At 42.1% G+C, this 16,191-nt stretch overlaps 2 long non-coding RNA genes across 5 annotated transcripts in view; one reads left to right on the plus strand and one right to left on the minus strand.

Annotated features, from left to right (window-relative positions):
• Nucleotides 1-16,191, plus strand: part of LOC108584170 — a 43,605-nt gene that overhangs the window by 21,234 nt on the left and 6,180 nt on the right. For all 4 annotated transcript variants that reach the window (XR_004181491.1, XR_004181492.1, XR_004181490.1 and 1 more), the window contains 2 exons: nt 9,243-9,487; nt 13,102-13,236. This is a non-coding gene — a long non-coding RNA (uncharacterized LOC108584170). The remainder of the gene's footprint in view (nt 1-9,242; nt 9,488-13,101; nt 13,237-16,191) is intronic.
• On the minus strand, nt 10,687-13,107 carry LOC116272973. The gene is made up of 2 exons (XR_004181495.1): nt 12,593-13,107; nt 10,687-11,407 (listed from the first exon to the last, which is right to left on the minus strand). It is a non-coding gene; the product is annotated as an uncharacterized LOC116272973 (long non-coding RNA).

The raw sequence follows: 16,191 nt of genomic DNA on the forward strand, positions 1-16,191 counted from the left end.
GAAAAGCAAAAAAGAACAGAGTATCCAAGCACTATGGGACGTCCACAGAGGCATAAAATATGCATAACGGTAATACAAGGGGGAAGAAAGAGGAACAGAAGAAATATTTGTAAGAGTAATAGCTGAATTTCCTCAGATTAATGCCATACACCAAACCATAGATCCGGGAGGCTCAAGAAACACCAAGAAGGATAAATGTAAAAACGACGACGACAAAAACAAAACAAAAATAAACTCTACTTGGGCATAAAATATTCAAACTATGGTGAATCAAAGATTAAAAAGTAAAGAAACCAGAGTAATCTCCTTCTCTATGGAGGATCAAAGGTAAGAATTACATTCAACTTCCCCTCAAAAACCATGAAAGCAAGAAGTGGAGTGAAGTATTTAAACTATTGAGAGAAAAAAGATTCCATTAACCTAGAAGCCTATACTCTGTGAAATTATCTTTCAAAAGTGAAGAAAATAAAGACCTTCTCCGGCAAAAATTGCAAAATTTGTTGCCGGTAGACCTGCCTTGCAAAAAATGTTCAAAGTTCTTTAGAGAAAAGAATAGAGGTCAGTAACTCAGCTGTGCATAAAGAAAGGAAGAGCACAGTCGGTTTACAGGGGCTCACACCTGTCATCCTAACACTCTGGGAGGCAAAGATGGGAGAACAGCTGGAGGCTGCTTAGTTGAGACCAGCCTGGGCAACATAGTGAGACTCTGTCTCGTTAAAAAAAAGCCAAACGTTGTGGCCGACACCTATAGTGCCAGCTACTTTGAGAGGCTGAGATGGGTCACTTCTTGAGCCCAGGATCCCCTACAGTGAGCTATAATGATGCTACTCCACTCCAGCCTGGGCAACAGAGGAAGACCTTGTCTGTTTAAAAAAATAAATAGAAAAACAAAAAGCATCAAAGAAGAAATAGTGAAGGTAGAAGAAAATCTTTCATTTTTCTTAATAGATCTAACATAACAGTTCATTCGTAATAGCGACAGTATATTATATGCTTATGTATATGTCATATACACACACTTAAATATAAGTGAAATGAATGAGAGCAGTGATAACCAAGGGATGGGAGAGAGCAATTAGGAATTAGGATTATTTTGTTATTATAGTGTGCTTGCATTATCAAGAAACCAGTGTAGTGTCGTTTGAAAGTGGACTTGGGTTACTTGTAAATTTATATTGCAAATTCCAAGGCAGCCACTTTTAAAAAAAAAAAAAAAAAAAAAACAAGAGTAACTGATATGCTAAGAAAGGAAAGAAAATAAATCATAGAAAATGCTCAATTAAGACCACAAGGAAAAAAGAGTGAAAGACATAAACAAAGAACAAGGGCAATAAATAGAAAATAGTAACAAATATGGTAGATGTTAATTCAACTGTATATCATTACTTTCAATGTCAGTCCAAATGCACCGAACTATATATCGTCTATAAGAAATCCACTTTAGATTTAAAGACATACATATAGATCAACGGTAAAGGAATGGAAAAAGATATAAATGTTAACACTAATTTTTTGGTGTGCAATGGCCTCATCTCATCTCACTGCAACCTCTGCCTTCCAGGTTCAAGTGATTCTCCCTCAGCCTCCTGAGTAGCTGGGATTACAGGCATTTGTGGTCATGCCCGGGTAACTTATTTTTTTTTTCTATTTTTGTACAGATGGGATTTCACCATGTTGGCCAGGCTGGTCTTGAACTCCTGACCTCAGGTGATCATTCTGCCTTGGCCTTCTAAAGTGCTGGGATTACAGGCATGAGCCACCATACCCGGCCAACACTCATTTTGAAAAGTGGAAGTGGTGATATGAATTTCAGACAGAGTTGGCTTTACATAAAGGAAAGTTACCAGAGATGACTGTTACGTAATAAAGGGGTCAATTCTCCAAGAAGATGTAACAATCCTGAAATGTACTTTTGCTAACAAAGCATCAGAATTCCAAAGCAAAAACTGATAAACTTCAAGGAGAAATAATTAACCCACTATTATAGTTGGAGACGTTAACACCCGTTTATCAGAAATGGACCAATTCAGTAGCCAGAAAATCAGTAGGGACAAAATTGAAATCGGCATCCTCAGTCAACTGTACATAACTGATGTTTATAGACTATTTCCTCCAACAACAACAGAATACAGAACATTCACCAAGATATACCATGTTGTGGTCCATAAAACACACCTTAACAAATTTAAAAGAGTAGGAATCAAACAAGTATGTTCTCAACCACAGTAAAGTAGAAATCAATAATGGACGACTGGAAAATACATTAGGATATTAAACAGTACACTTCTACATAATACATTGTTTAAGGAAGAAATCTGAAGATTTCTTCGAATTTTTGAAGTAAATGAAAATGAAAACTTGTTAAAATTTGTGAGCTGCAATGACAGTAATGTTTATAGGGAAATTTATAGATTTAAATGCATACGTCAAAAAAAAAACAAGATCTAAAATCAATCAGCTTCCACCTTCGAAAACTAGAAAAAGAACATCAAATTAAATTCTAAGCAGGAGACAAATAATGAAAGAGCAGAAATCAATACGTTGAAAACAGAATATCAGTAGAGAAAAATCAATGAAACCAAAAGCTGGTTCTTTGAGAGAAAATCTGTAAGCCTCTAACAAGAAAAAGAAATACAGCTGATAAATTATCAATATCAGAAATGAAATAAGAGACAAAACTACAGATCCCATGGACATTAAAAGGATAATAAAAATTATGAACAACTCTATGGCCACAAATTTGATAACGTGGATGAAATGAACCAATTTCTTTAAAGACAGAATCTGCCAAAATTTGAACAGGAAGAAACGATCTGTATAGGCCTATATCTGTTAAATTGAATCAGTGGTTAATAACCTTTCAAAACAGGAAGTGCCAGGCCCAGATGGGTTCACTGTTGAATTCTACCAAATATCTAAGAAGAAATTATACCAATTATCTACAATCTCTTTCAGAACATAGAGGCTGAGGAATACTTCTTAACTCATTCTGTAGCGCCAGCATCATTTTAATACCAAATACCATTTTAATAACAAAATATTACAAGAAAACTACAGAACATCTCTCATGAACATAGATGCAGTAATCTTCAATAAAATATCAGCAAATTAAATCTAACAAAATTGTGCACCAAAACCACATGGAATTTCACATATCCAAAGCCGGTTTAACATTGAAAAGCCAATTAACGTAATTCATCACATTAATGGGTCAAAGACTAACAGATACCTCATCTAAGAAGATATAGAGATGGCAAATCCACGTATGAAATGATGCTTCACATTATGTGTCATAGAGAAATGCAGATTAAAGCAACAGTAAGATATCACTACACCAGAATCCAGAACACTATCAACACCAAAGCCTGTGAAGATGTGGAGCTGTGGGAATTCGCTCTCATTCATTGTGGGTCTTAATGCAAAATAGAACAGCCTTTAGGAAGACAGATTGGTGGTTTCTTACAAAACTAAATATACTCTTACCATATGATAAAGCAATTACACTCCTTGGCATTTGCGCAAAGGAGTTGAAAACTTATGTCTACACACAAAGCGTGCACATAGATATTTACAGCAGCCTTATTCATAGTTGTCAAAACTTGGAAGCAACCAAAATGCCCCTCAGTAGGTGAATGTATAAGTGAGCTGTGGTACATCCAGACAATGGGATATTATTTGAGGCTGAAAATAAATGAGCTATCCATAAAAAGACACGGAGGAAACTTAAAGGGCATATTGCTAAGTGAAAGAAGCAATCTGAAAAGGTTGTTGTATGATTCCAGCTTTACAACATCCTAGAAAAGGCAAGACTATGGAGACTGTAAGAAGACCAGTGGTTGCCAGGGGGAGGCAGGGATGAATAGGCAGAGCAGGAGAATTTTTAGTATCATATGATCTCTGTATGATACTGTAATGGTGGATACATGTTATGCATTTGTCCAGACCCATCTATTGTACAACACCAAGAATGAACCCTGATGTGAATGATGGAGTTGGAGTGGTAATGATGTTTCGCTGTAGAAGTATCAGTTGTGACAAATGTACCAGTCTGGTAGGCAATGTCGATGATAGGAGACGCTGTGCATATATAGCGTATACATGAGACATCACTATGAAGCTGGAAAATATGACACTGAGATGAAATTGCGCTGATGGGCTTAACAGGTTGGAGAAGGAAGATGAAAAGGAATTAACCAAAGTGAAGCCCAGAGAAACAAAATGAAAGAAAAGCCAACAGAACCTCAAGATCCTGTGATACGTCAATATACTTGTAATACAAGAAGGAAAAGAGAGAGAAGAGCAGGAACCTTTGAAAAAAGGAGTCCAAATTTTCTCAGATTGATGTGAAACCACCTGTGTCCAGCCCCGAGAAGTTCAGTGAATTCCAAGCAGAACAAATATAACAAGAATCACATCCACATTCATGATAGCCAAAGTACTGAAATCCCAAGATTAAGAGGAGATCCCGAAAGGACTCAGAAGAAAAAGACACGTTACACACCAGAGAAGCATTTGAACAATGCGTGACTTCTGTGAAGATACAGTAGAGACCAGAAGACCATGGAAAGACATTTTTTAAAGCACTAAAAGCAGGAGAAAGGCCTGTCAACTCATATCCAGGGAAAATCTCCTTTATAAACAGGGGTGAAACAACACATTCCCAAACATGAAAGCTGAGAGAATGCGTTATCAGCAGAACCACACTATAAACGTGCTAAAGAATGTACTTGGCTGATTGCAAAGGATATCAGATGAAAGGTTAGCTCTACGAAAAAGAACCCTGGAAATCATAACTGCGCTCTAAATTTTCTAGAATATAAAATCATAGAATATTTTACTCTATGATTTTATGGTTTTTGGTTTTTTTATGATCTTATAATTTTATGATATAAAATCATACAATGTACACAATTCTCTATGCCTCCTTTACCTGTTTTGAAGTCCTTGCTGTACCATGTACCAGTAGTTTATTCCTTATTATTTATTTATATTCTATTTGATAGATATGACACATTCTGTTTATTCATTTACCAGTTGGTTATTCATTGTTTCCAGTATTCAGCAGCTGTCAACATTTATGTACATATCTTTGGGTATGCATATAATTTCCTTTATCTTAAGTGGATGCCAAGTAGCATGATTGACTCTTATTGTAAGTTTAGGTTTAGCTTTTTAAAAACTGCCAAATTGTTTACAAAATAGCTGCACCATTTCACACTTCCACCAGCAGCATATGTGCATCCCAGTTTCTCCACATCACCACTAATAGTTATTGCTGATGTTTTGATTTTTGCCATTGTAATTGATGTGAAATGGTATATCATTGTGTATTTAGTTTGCAACAATGAATGATGCTAAGCATTTTTAATGTGCTTATTAGCTTTTAATGTGCTAATTCCTATTCATAGCCATTTGTATATATTGGTAAAATGTTCAGATTTTTTGCTCACGTTTTAAATGGGTTAGTTGTCGTCTTATGGGTTTTAGGTGCCTTATACAATCTGAATATGAGACTTTTACAGATGTAACATTTCTTAGTGAAAGAACAAACTACTATGTAGCAGATAAAACAAAGCCTTTCCCCCAAGATACCCAGGTCCCATTCCACAGAACATATGAACCTGTTGCCTGAAGTGGCAAAAGGGATTTTGCAGCTGATTAATTCGATTAATTTAAGATCTTCAGATGCGACCATTATCCTGGTTTAAGTAGGTAGACCCACTGTAATCAAGAAGGTTCTTACAAGAGAAAAGAACTAGAGACTGGAGTGATGCCCTTTAAAGATGAAGAGGGGCCATGAGTCAGGGACACAGGTGGCCTCTAGAAGTTGGGAAAGGTAAAGAAATGGATTCTCCTTTGAAGCCTCCAGAAGGAACGTAGTTCTGCTGACACTTAGATTTTACATTTCTGACTTCTCCATCAGTAGGATAATAGATTCGTGTCTTGTTATAAGCCCCTAAGATCAAGGTAATTTGTTACATTAGCTATAGGGAGATAATCATGTTTTAAAACTTAATAGTTTTCTATTTTAATGAAGTCCATTTCCTAATTTTTATGGATTGTGTTATTGGAAGCTTTAGAAGTCTCATGGTCTTACTGTTCTTTCATTTAGGTCTGTGATTCATTTGGAGTTAATTTTTGTGTGTGCAGTAGGGATCTAAGTGGGATTTTTGTTTGTTTTGGTTTGGTTTGGGGGACTTTTTCCCCCACGGTTTTTCTTTTTGGTGTGTGGGTACCCAGTTGCCGCAGCAACATTTGTTGAAAAAACAAACTACCTTTCTCTTACTGAATTGTCTTGAGACCTTTGTCAAAAATAAATTAACCATAAATACAAGGCTTTATTTCTCAATTTAATTCTGTTCCTTTGATGTATGTGTCTATTTTTGTGCTAATACCACTGCCTTAAAAACTATGACTTTATGTAAAGTTTTGAAATCAGATAGTGAAGTCTTCCAACATTGTTTCCCTTTTTCAAATTTATTTTGGCTATTGTAGGTCCTTTGTATTTCCAGATAAAATTGAGAATAAGCTTTCCATTTCACACACAGCCTTCTGGGATTTTATTAGGCAGTGCCTTGAATTAATGGAACGGTTTTGGAAGAATTGTCTTGATAATGCTGAGTTTTCCAATTCACGATCATGAATCTATCTCCATTTATTTAGCTTCCTTTTATTGGGATCCTTAATGTCTCTCAGTAATGTTTTATAGTTGCCATTGTACACATTTTGCACCTTTTTGTTAGAAGTTCAGCTGAGTGTCTTCTGCTTTTGATGCTATTGTGAATGGAACGATTTTCTTAATTTTATTTTCAGGTTGTTTATTGCTAGTATATGTATATCTTTGTCTTGTGTCCTGTGATCCCATCAAACTTTGTTTTAGCAATGCAAACATTTTTGGTGTATTTCTTACCATTCTCTACATCCCAAGGGCATGTCATCTGTGAATAAAGACACTTTTATTCCTTTCTAATCTGGATGTCTTTATTACTAAACTTGTTAATTTATTTTACCAGCTAGAACCTGCCAGGTAACGCTGAACAAAAGTGGCAAGAGGGGACATCTTTGTCTTGTTCTCCATCTTAGGGAAAACGCATTCTATTGTTTACCATTAAATACAATGTTAGCTGTGGCTTTTCACGAATGTACTTTAACAGGTTGAGGAAATTGCCTTCTATTCCTGGTTTGTTGAGTTTCGTTCTCTTGAATTTGTCAGTACTTTTCTATGTCTCCTAAGGTTAACGTGCGGTTCTACTCCGTAATTCTATACCGTGTATGACATTAATTCAGTTTTGAATGTTAAATCAACCTGACTTCCTGTCCCCATGGTGTGTAATTCTAGTCACCACTGGTCATGCTGTATCATCCATTTCATATGCTGCTTGCTTGATTTGCTGCTATTCTGTTGAGTGTCTATATTACATTATTCTGCAGGTTTCTTGGAAAAGGTAGGTGGGAGTGAGGAATGAAAGATTGGAAAGGGTTGTGAGAAGACGTTCTGGGGAGATGGTTGTGCTCCATATGGACACCTGGTTGTGTACGTTTCTCAAAAGTCTCAAGGCTGTGTCAGTTTTACTTTTATGTAAATTGTGTAAGTTTTCTTAAAAGGCAGGGTCGGCCAGGCACAGTGGCTCACCCCTGTAATCCCAGCACTTTGGGAGGCCAAGGCAGGCGGATCATGAGGTCACGAGGTCAGGAGATCGAGACCAGCCTGGCCAACATGGTGAAACCCCGTTTCTGCTAAAAATACAAAAATGAGCCAGGCATGGTGGCATGTGCCTATAATCTCAGGTACTTGGGAGGCTGAGGCAAGAGAATCGCTTGTGCCTGGGAGTGACAGGTTACTGTGAGCAGAGATCACGCCACTGCACCCCACCCTGGGCAACAAAGCAAGACTCTGTCTCAAAAGAAAAAAAAGCAAGATGATAGCGAATTTTCAGGCTCCTAATATTATTGCTTGTCTAACAAGTAAACTTTTAAAAAAATTCCCAGACAGCGTAAGTCATGTGACAGTGGTAATAAGTGTGAATATTGTTTGCTCTTACTGTCTTTTAAGAAGCAAACCTGTGTCTTAAGATTATTTGCTGTGACTCCTCCTCTCACCCAATGATCTGGAGCTGCTCACCTGAGCCGGCGCCTCCCATCACTCACCTGTAGGTAGGATTCTGAGTGTCATTCTTACATTGAAGTTTAACAAATACACCAGCAATTTATTCCCAAAAACCTTGGTACTGCATGAAAAGTTATTAAATGAAAAATGTTCTCGTGAATTATAGTGAAAAAAGGGATGTATTTTATCATAATCCAAGATATCCAATTTGTACAGATAGAAAAATCAATAATGACAATGTATAAGAAACGAATTCTGTAAAAGTGAGTAGATGAGAGTGTAAAATGTGACATGAGGGTATGTCGTGTGCCCCGGAGGAAAACGGGGAGGTGGAGGGGCCGCTCCATGTGAGGCACATTCTGCTTTCTCTCCTGTTACCATCATCAGCGTCTTGATCCTTAGAGAGCTGCATTCGTATCGAACACACCGATGTAGAAATCCATCACCCTCATGGGTATCGAACACACTGACACAGAAATCACTTGCATGGGTATCTAACACACTGATGTAGAAATAAATCAGCTGCATGGGTATCTAGCACACTGATGTAGAAATAAATCAGCCGCATGGGCATCTAACACACCGATGTAGAAATAAATCAGCCGCATGGGTATCTAACACACCGACATACAAATAAATCAGCTGCATGGGTATCTAACACACAGACGGAGAAATCACCTACATGAGTATCTAACACATACACCAATGTAGAAATAAATCAGAGCCCAGAAGAGCATCTCAGGACTAACAAGGGGTAAACATAGTCACACTGAGACTCCTGAGAGCCACACAGGCCCTCCGCCTCCCCTTGCCCTCTCACTTTCTGGCTGACACAAGAAAACACTTGGTTTCTTCCCAAACTACTGTGTAGAGGAAATGTATCAGTGCATTTTGAGATGACAGTATCAATCATCTTATAGCATGTTTGATTAAGGTGTTTTGGAGGCAAAATTCATTATGCTAAAATAAATGGTTCATTATCTGAAAAGTGGTTTAAATTCTCAACAGTGTCTATAGCAAAAAGTTATTGAACAACTGTTCAGACTTGCGTGAAGTAAATCTGTGTTTGAGGGACTGAGATTGTGGTGCCTGTTTCTGCTGCAATATATAGCAAATCGTTTTTCTTCTTACACAGATATCTCTTCTGGCTCAGAAGATGAAGGCTCAGTGCAGGGGGACTCCCAAGGCACCCCGACCTCCACCAGGGTTGCATCAACATGGAGCACTGGATCAGTCAGGCCATCCATGGCTCCCCCACGTCCACCACCTCCTCCACCTCCTCCACCTCCTCCACCTCCTCCACCTCCTCGTCCTCCATGCAGAGCGGGGGCAGCGGGGCTGCCCACAGGCTGGCGGAGGTCATGGCCCAGACCCACATAGGTGAGCATGCTTCACAGTCTCTTTCTGTGCCTGTTGTCTAAATGCCTTTGTGGGTGCAGGTTTTCCTCTGTTTGTATCATGGCTGTGGAATCCCTTGGTGGAAATAGCGCAGAGACCCTCTGGTCCCTGGGGTGCTTTGGTTGGATTGTTTCTGGAAGCTCCTTTACTGCTTCTCATGCCCAGGTCCCTCCCACAGCTGGAATTCCAGGGGCCTTGCTACTGGGGAATCCTGCAGCCATATCCGCTCCCATCTTTTCTTCTCACTTATGCTCCTTTGTGAAACCTTAACAGTCCCAGTCAACAGGACAGGGTTTTAAAGTGTGCTCCTCCTGACCGCGGGAGTCATTTATGGAAATGAGGGCTTTAACCACGGCTGCTTTACGCTGCTGTCTGCCACAGGTGTTCAGATTTCTTGGGCGTGGCGCACTGTTTTGTGTAGGTTCTATGACAAGGGAGATCCTCTGTGTTAGAAAAGAACGAAGTTAGGATCACTGCCCTACAATGTTTGAAGATGCCGTGGAAAAGGAGTGAAGTGAGAATTACTAGAGGTAGAGCCGGCGCGTGGGGGAGCGGTGATGAGCCTTCTGTCGCTCTGCCTTTGAATGGTTCAGGACTACATGTTTTCCATCAAGTATGGGACTTGGGTTGAGTAGGATTTGGTGTGTGTCTCTATTAAAGCAGTAATTGGAGACGCTGTGTACCATGTTGCCGATAACGGAGCACAAGCCACAGGCTCAGACCCTCCCGGCATCAGCTACCACAGGAAAGCCTGATCTCTGCAAAATCCTCAGTGGGAAGCAGGTGGACGTCATGTGTGATCAGATAGCCCACAGACACCCCAGAACCCCAGAATGGTCACTTCTAGATCACTGACTCCTTGACACCCAGAGGCGTTTGGGATTGACTTGGGTCCCAGCCCCTTCGGTGCTCACTGACACTGAAAGCGTCAGCTGTTTTCTATCTGGAACAGGAGTTTGCTGTCAGGAGAGCTGGGTCTGTCTCACTTTTCCCAATAACTGCTGCTGGGATCTTGAAGTCCCTTCTCCTGCTTTAGGCTTTGAGTGAGGGAAAAAAAATTGAAAAAAATAATTTTTCTCTCTCAACTGTTGTGAGTATAAAGGAGAAAACAGAAATACTCTTTAAAAGTTTGCAAAGTAGTACTCAAATGCAAAGCAGTATTAAACTTCAGTTTGACACAGTTTCAGGAACATGTACACTCGTTTATGTGAATTAATAACCCTACTTGAAATCACAGTAGGCTAAACATTGAACAGAAATGTGTGACTGTTACATATTTTTCCATAATAAAATTCCATGTGTATATTGGATCGCAGGATAGTGGCCGAGGCTCTGCCAGACGTGAACGGGGAGGCCAGACACCACCTCTGTCACTTGGTGGAAGCATTTGTATCCTCGGATTTTATTCAATTTTAAGAAAATGCACAGAATCTTACCACGGAAAACACATATTTTTGAATAAATGAATCACTGCACTTGGGCCTCCCTTTGTGGGTTTACCCTTTCAATACTGGAGGAAGTTTTAGTACAAAGAATTAATTTATCCAAACTATGAGGGGCTCCTAACTCATGTACATCAGGGCTCAGTGTGACCCAAATGTAACTCTCGGGTGATCACGTTCCGGTAATTTCTAATTGGGCACAAAGATAATCCTCCTAGACTATCTGAAAATTTTCTATAAGTTTGGGAATTTTTTGGAAAAGCCGTGACAAAATAATGAAACTTGAAGAGGAGAAATATTTCGTGTGGCAAAACAAGAGAAGTAAAAAGTCAGATGTGCATTTGACCTTCTGAGATAATCAGAAGCCTGTGAACGAGAACTTAGCATCTGTGATCGTGTGTGTGCGTGCGCGTGAGTGTTCTAAGGAGTCCAGTCACAACATAGTCACACTGGCCAACCCCTCCAAGGGAAGGAAGGGGAGGCCACAGAGGCTACTTTCTTCGGAGGGCAGAAAAGCCCAGGGCTGCAGACTCCAGGTCATCCAGTCTCATAGAGCTGGCCGCGTTTCTGCTTGTTGTGGAAGCGAAATCTCAAGTCCTTTGTGGATTTTTTTCCACCAATGTATGCCAGCAGTTAAGTAGGAACATCTCACATGTATCTTCACAGTCAAGCCAGTTTGGCATAAGATAGGAAATCGCATTCTAGTTTTCTTTTTCTACTGCTTTACCCGCTGTCCATCTAGAAGCTGTCTGCAGCGCTTTCACACCTCGGAGCTGAGAGGAGGCCTCCCAGACGCTACCATCCAATCCGCTGAGGACTGAGGGTTGGTTCTGCAGGAAGTCGGGCCTCCAGGTGGAAAGTCGTGGCACTGACGGACGGTGTGGCGGACCCTCCCCTTAGTGAGAGCCGATCATTCTTCTCCTCTCAGTCACGGGTTCCAAGTGAGTGGCGTTGCCAGATCGACTTGTGACGCCAGACTGACACCCTCAGGAGGGGCTGACGCAGTGCCCAGGCGGCTCAGGACCCCCACCCCGCCCGGTTCTTGGATTCTAAAGGAGCATCGTTTCACGGCCTCTTTTGTGCCTCGATTTTCTTTGTGCTGTTTTTGTGCGTTCACTTGATTTCGCTGTCTAAATGGCCTCCGGGCGCGGTGCTGACACGGGCAGTGTCCGGTGAAGAAAGGCTTTTGAGGATGAGCACCACTTTCAGCAGCACAGAATATCACGCTTCTGTGTCTTCTGTTGCGTGGGACGGTGGTGGATGATCCTGAAAAGCTTCCGTCAAAGGAGGATTCAGAATCCAGATGCGCACTGTGGCGCCCAACCTCAAGATTCTAGGTGTGACGGGCATCGTCAGTGGGCTGCTTGGCACATCTTCCTCAACGTTTTATTCATTAACTAGCAAAGCATGCTTTTCCCCATTTAGCCGCTTACGGCTTGACTTTCTCTCCACGGGGTGTTGTAAGAGAAAGAGCTCCATGCGCTCATTGGCCTTAGGCAGTCCTTAGTACACATTAGGGTGTAAAGGTGGGTTTTTGAATGACTAGTATTGTTTGTACTAAGACAAATAATAGTAGTTCTTGATGTCTCCCCCTTTTGTAAAGAAAATCCTATGAACTGTATATGTGTTAACTCATGTAACCCACCCAACTACCCTACATGGTCATAGCCATTACTATTCCCATTTGATGAAGAAACTGAGGTACGGAGAGCTTAAGGGACATCCCCAAATCCCCAGAAGTTTCCAGAGCTGGGTTTCCAATTCCAGGCCCTGGGCTCCAAAGCGCGAGTAAAGCCCTGGGCTGTGTGGACGGTGGCCGACAGGAAACAGGACCCTTCCATGAACACACACACGCTTCCTGGCGCCCTGCCATTGCCGGTCTAACGTTATTCTAGTTAAAATGCCGCTGACGTGGCTCCTATTAGGAAATTGAGGTTTCACCGAACTCTGCTCCATTTTCGGCAACATGAGTTATGCTGGGGTCCCCCTTTGTGCCGGATGTGTGTGGCAGACATGGCTGAGATGGGCTTTGGCTTCTCATGGCACCCCCAGGGTGAACGCCCGCGCTCCGGTCTCTTCCTGAGCTATGGCTTGCTCAACCTGCAGAGCAAACGCCACAACCACCAGAAACACTCATGATGTGTTTCTTTACAGAACATCATTCTGCACCTCCTGACGTAACCACGTACACCTCAGAGCACTCGATACAGATGGAGCGACCACAGGGTTCCACGGGGTCCCGGAGAGCGTCCAATCATGGCGACGCGGAGCTCATGGAGACTGGCGATGGTAAGTCCCAAAGCAGAGATGCGTTTTTTTCTGGGAAACGGTTTGTGCTGATGTCCCGTTCCGTGCCCGTGGCTGGGTGTGTTTCTTCCTGGGGTACAATCTGCTGCCATTTTATCTGCTGAATAACTAACAGTGGTTCAGCAACTGAGAAATTCTTGTTCAGGTGTTAAGACCGTGAATAGTCACTTAGAAGAGCAAGATGAAGTTAAATGTACAACAGAATTACTGTCAGATGGGCCGATATGTTGCTTTAGACTTAGGAGGAAAAAGGGTCTTCTTATCCATGTTGGGCAGAGATGTCAGCGACTTGGTAAAAGACTGTGGCAGGGGGCTTCTCCTTCCTTCCTTATGGCCTGGTCTTGGTATGTTCTGATTACAGCAGCGGTTTGTATCACCTAGCCCCTATTGTATGTAAGTCTCAGTCCTTCCCTGGGGTCATAAAAGTCAGTGTAGAGCCTAGCAGTGAATGAAATACAATGCCCCTGTGTGAAGCTTCATGGAGCAGTTTTGGCATAGCATCATCTTGCAGTGCATGGAACTCACAGGTGGACAAGGAGGCCTATCCCAGCCCCAACAAGTAGACAGGGAGGACTATCGGAGCCCCGACACTCACCGTGGACAGGGAGGTGTATGCCCTGGGCTTAGATAATGGTGCGTCAGGGTAGCCTTTAGCACAGAGCTTGGTGTTCCAAAGGCCACGAGGAGTTTCAGACCCTGGACCCCAGACATGTTCCAAGACTCTTACGTTATGTCAGATATGGAAGCCCTGCCTCAGCTTCTCCCAACACTCAGCTTCTCGGAACACTCAGCTTCTCCCAACACTCAACTTCTCTGCCAACATAGAAGAAGCATCTTGATTCTGCTTTTCTTTAAAAAATCAATGTATTGCTATACATACATGTTTTATACTTAACTGCGTATCTTAGAGTATAAACTTTGACATATAAAAATCTCCATAGTGGTTATCTGTGGGGCACAGGATTGGTGCAGAAACAAGCACTTTCCCTTTGAACTGTGATGTTTGCCTTGTTCATACTAAGAGTGCTTGTGTTGGTTGTACTGTTTTTTTTCTAAGTTTCTATAAAAAGACAGCAGTAGACTGATGCATTCAGTGTTCTGGAAATAGAGGCTGTGCTCTAGGTCTGAGTGCTGCCAAGCCCCACCGCTCACTTGGGCGGTGAAGTCAATATTTCCGTGCCCGAGTCTTCTCATCTCAATTTGGGGAATAATAACCATAGGCTTGTGGTGAGTTTTGAGTCCCTATGCATGACTCAGAACCATTTGGCACATGGAAGGTACCACTAGGGCATTGGTTTGCCATCTGTAGGGGAAGGCATCAGCACCACCAGGTCAGAAGTTAAGGGGTGACCCTGGACACCACGTCTGTGGCGAGATGGGGCTGTGAGGCTGCCTGTGTGTCAGGAGCACCGTGCTTCTGTGCCCAGCTGTGTGTGCCGGGAGCACCATGCTTCTGTGCCGGCCTGTGTGTGTGTTGGGAGCACCACGCTTCTGTGCCTGGCTGTGTGTTCTGTGCCTGCCTCTGTGTGTGGGGGGGCGGGGGGACACCACGCTTCTGTGCCTGCCTGTGCCTATGTTCTGTGCCTGTGTTGCGTGCCTGCCTGTGTTGTGTGCCTGCCTGTGTTCTGTGCCTGCCTGAACACCACGCTTCTGTGTGCGCCCTTGCACTCCAGCCTGGGCGACAGAGTGAAACCGTGTCTCAGATAAAAAGGGGGGGATTTTGTAATTGAGATAACAAAACATATGTGATTGTGCCCTAAGATGACTTTTCCTCCCAGCCTCTTGCCTGGCAGGTCAGTGTTCTGAATCTTGGCTAGCCCAGCGTTTTGGTTTCATGTGGCTTTTTAAAACAAAACTAAGTATACCTTAAATTTTTATCACTAAGATAGTGTATTCGGCCTCTTGTAACAAAGTACCACACAGTGGGTGATTTAAACAACAGACACTTGTCTCAGTTCTGGAGGGTGGAGTCAGAGACCCCGAGGTGTCATAGGGCTGGGCCTCTGGAGGTGCTGAGGGAACCTGCCCCAGACCTCACCCCGGCCTCGAGTGCTCAGTGATCCTGGATGGGGGTACCTGTCACTCCAGTCCCTGCCTCCATCATCATGTGAGCTCCTCCCTGTGTCTGGGCCTCTCTCTCCTCTTACAAGAACCGAGTCATTGGATTTAGGGTCCATTCTAACCCAGTATGACCTCATCTTAACCTGGTCATAAGATGGCCCTGGCTTAAGGCGGTTCAACTTGCGATTTTCACCTTTACAATGGGTTTATCAGGTTGTAACCCCATTGTAAGTCCAGGGGTATCTGTCTCTGCACAGGCCCTGCTTCCAAATAAGGTCACAGATACGAGGGGTGATCTTTTGCAGGGACACGATTCAACCCACAGCAGATACTGAAGCTCCCAGTTCCTGACTCCCACATCGATCTTTGTAGAGGACTGTTAGGGTGAGGGAAGGGTGGCAGGACCACTGACAACACTGTGTTTTCATTTTGAAGTTTTGGCTTTTTTGAGGTCTCTGGGAAGTAAAGGCTAGGAGAATAATGTAAAGCCCAGTGATTTGAGCTCACGCCATCTAGGTGGTTCCGTGTGGGTTTTCTTATTTGGGCAGACTTTGCTTTTCTATCTGATTAGCTCTATCCTTTTTGATTCTTACATCTAGAATACTTCTGTTTCAGGAGTCTTTCATGCTTTTTTCAGTACACCAGTTAATTCATTCACATGAGATCTCCTCTTGCAAATTTTAACTTTTATGTTGCCTCATTTATGTCTTCAGCTTCATTATAAACCATAATATTTTAAAGTTAAACAGCAAGCTTAGGTCCAGCTTTTAAGTGTAAAGTGCATTAAAGATTTACATATGGAAAATTACAGAAACAAATGTGATGTGTATGTAAATTGTGGTGACTCCCTTAGATAACCATTGAGGAATTGTTAGT

This window comes from Papio anubis, unplaced genomic scaffold (genome assembly GCF_008728515.1).
Source record: "Papio anubis isolate 15944 unplaced genomic scaffold, Panubis1.0 scaffold287, whole genome shotgun sequence".
Lineage (NCBI taxonomy): Eukaryota > Metazoa > Chordata > Mammalia > Primates > Cercopithecidae > Papio > Papio anubis.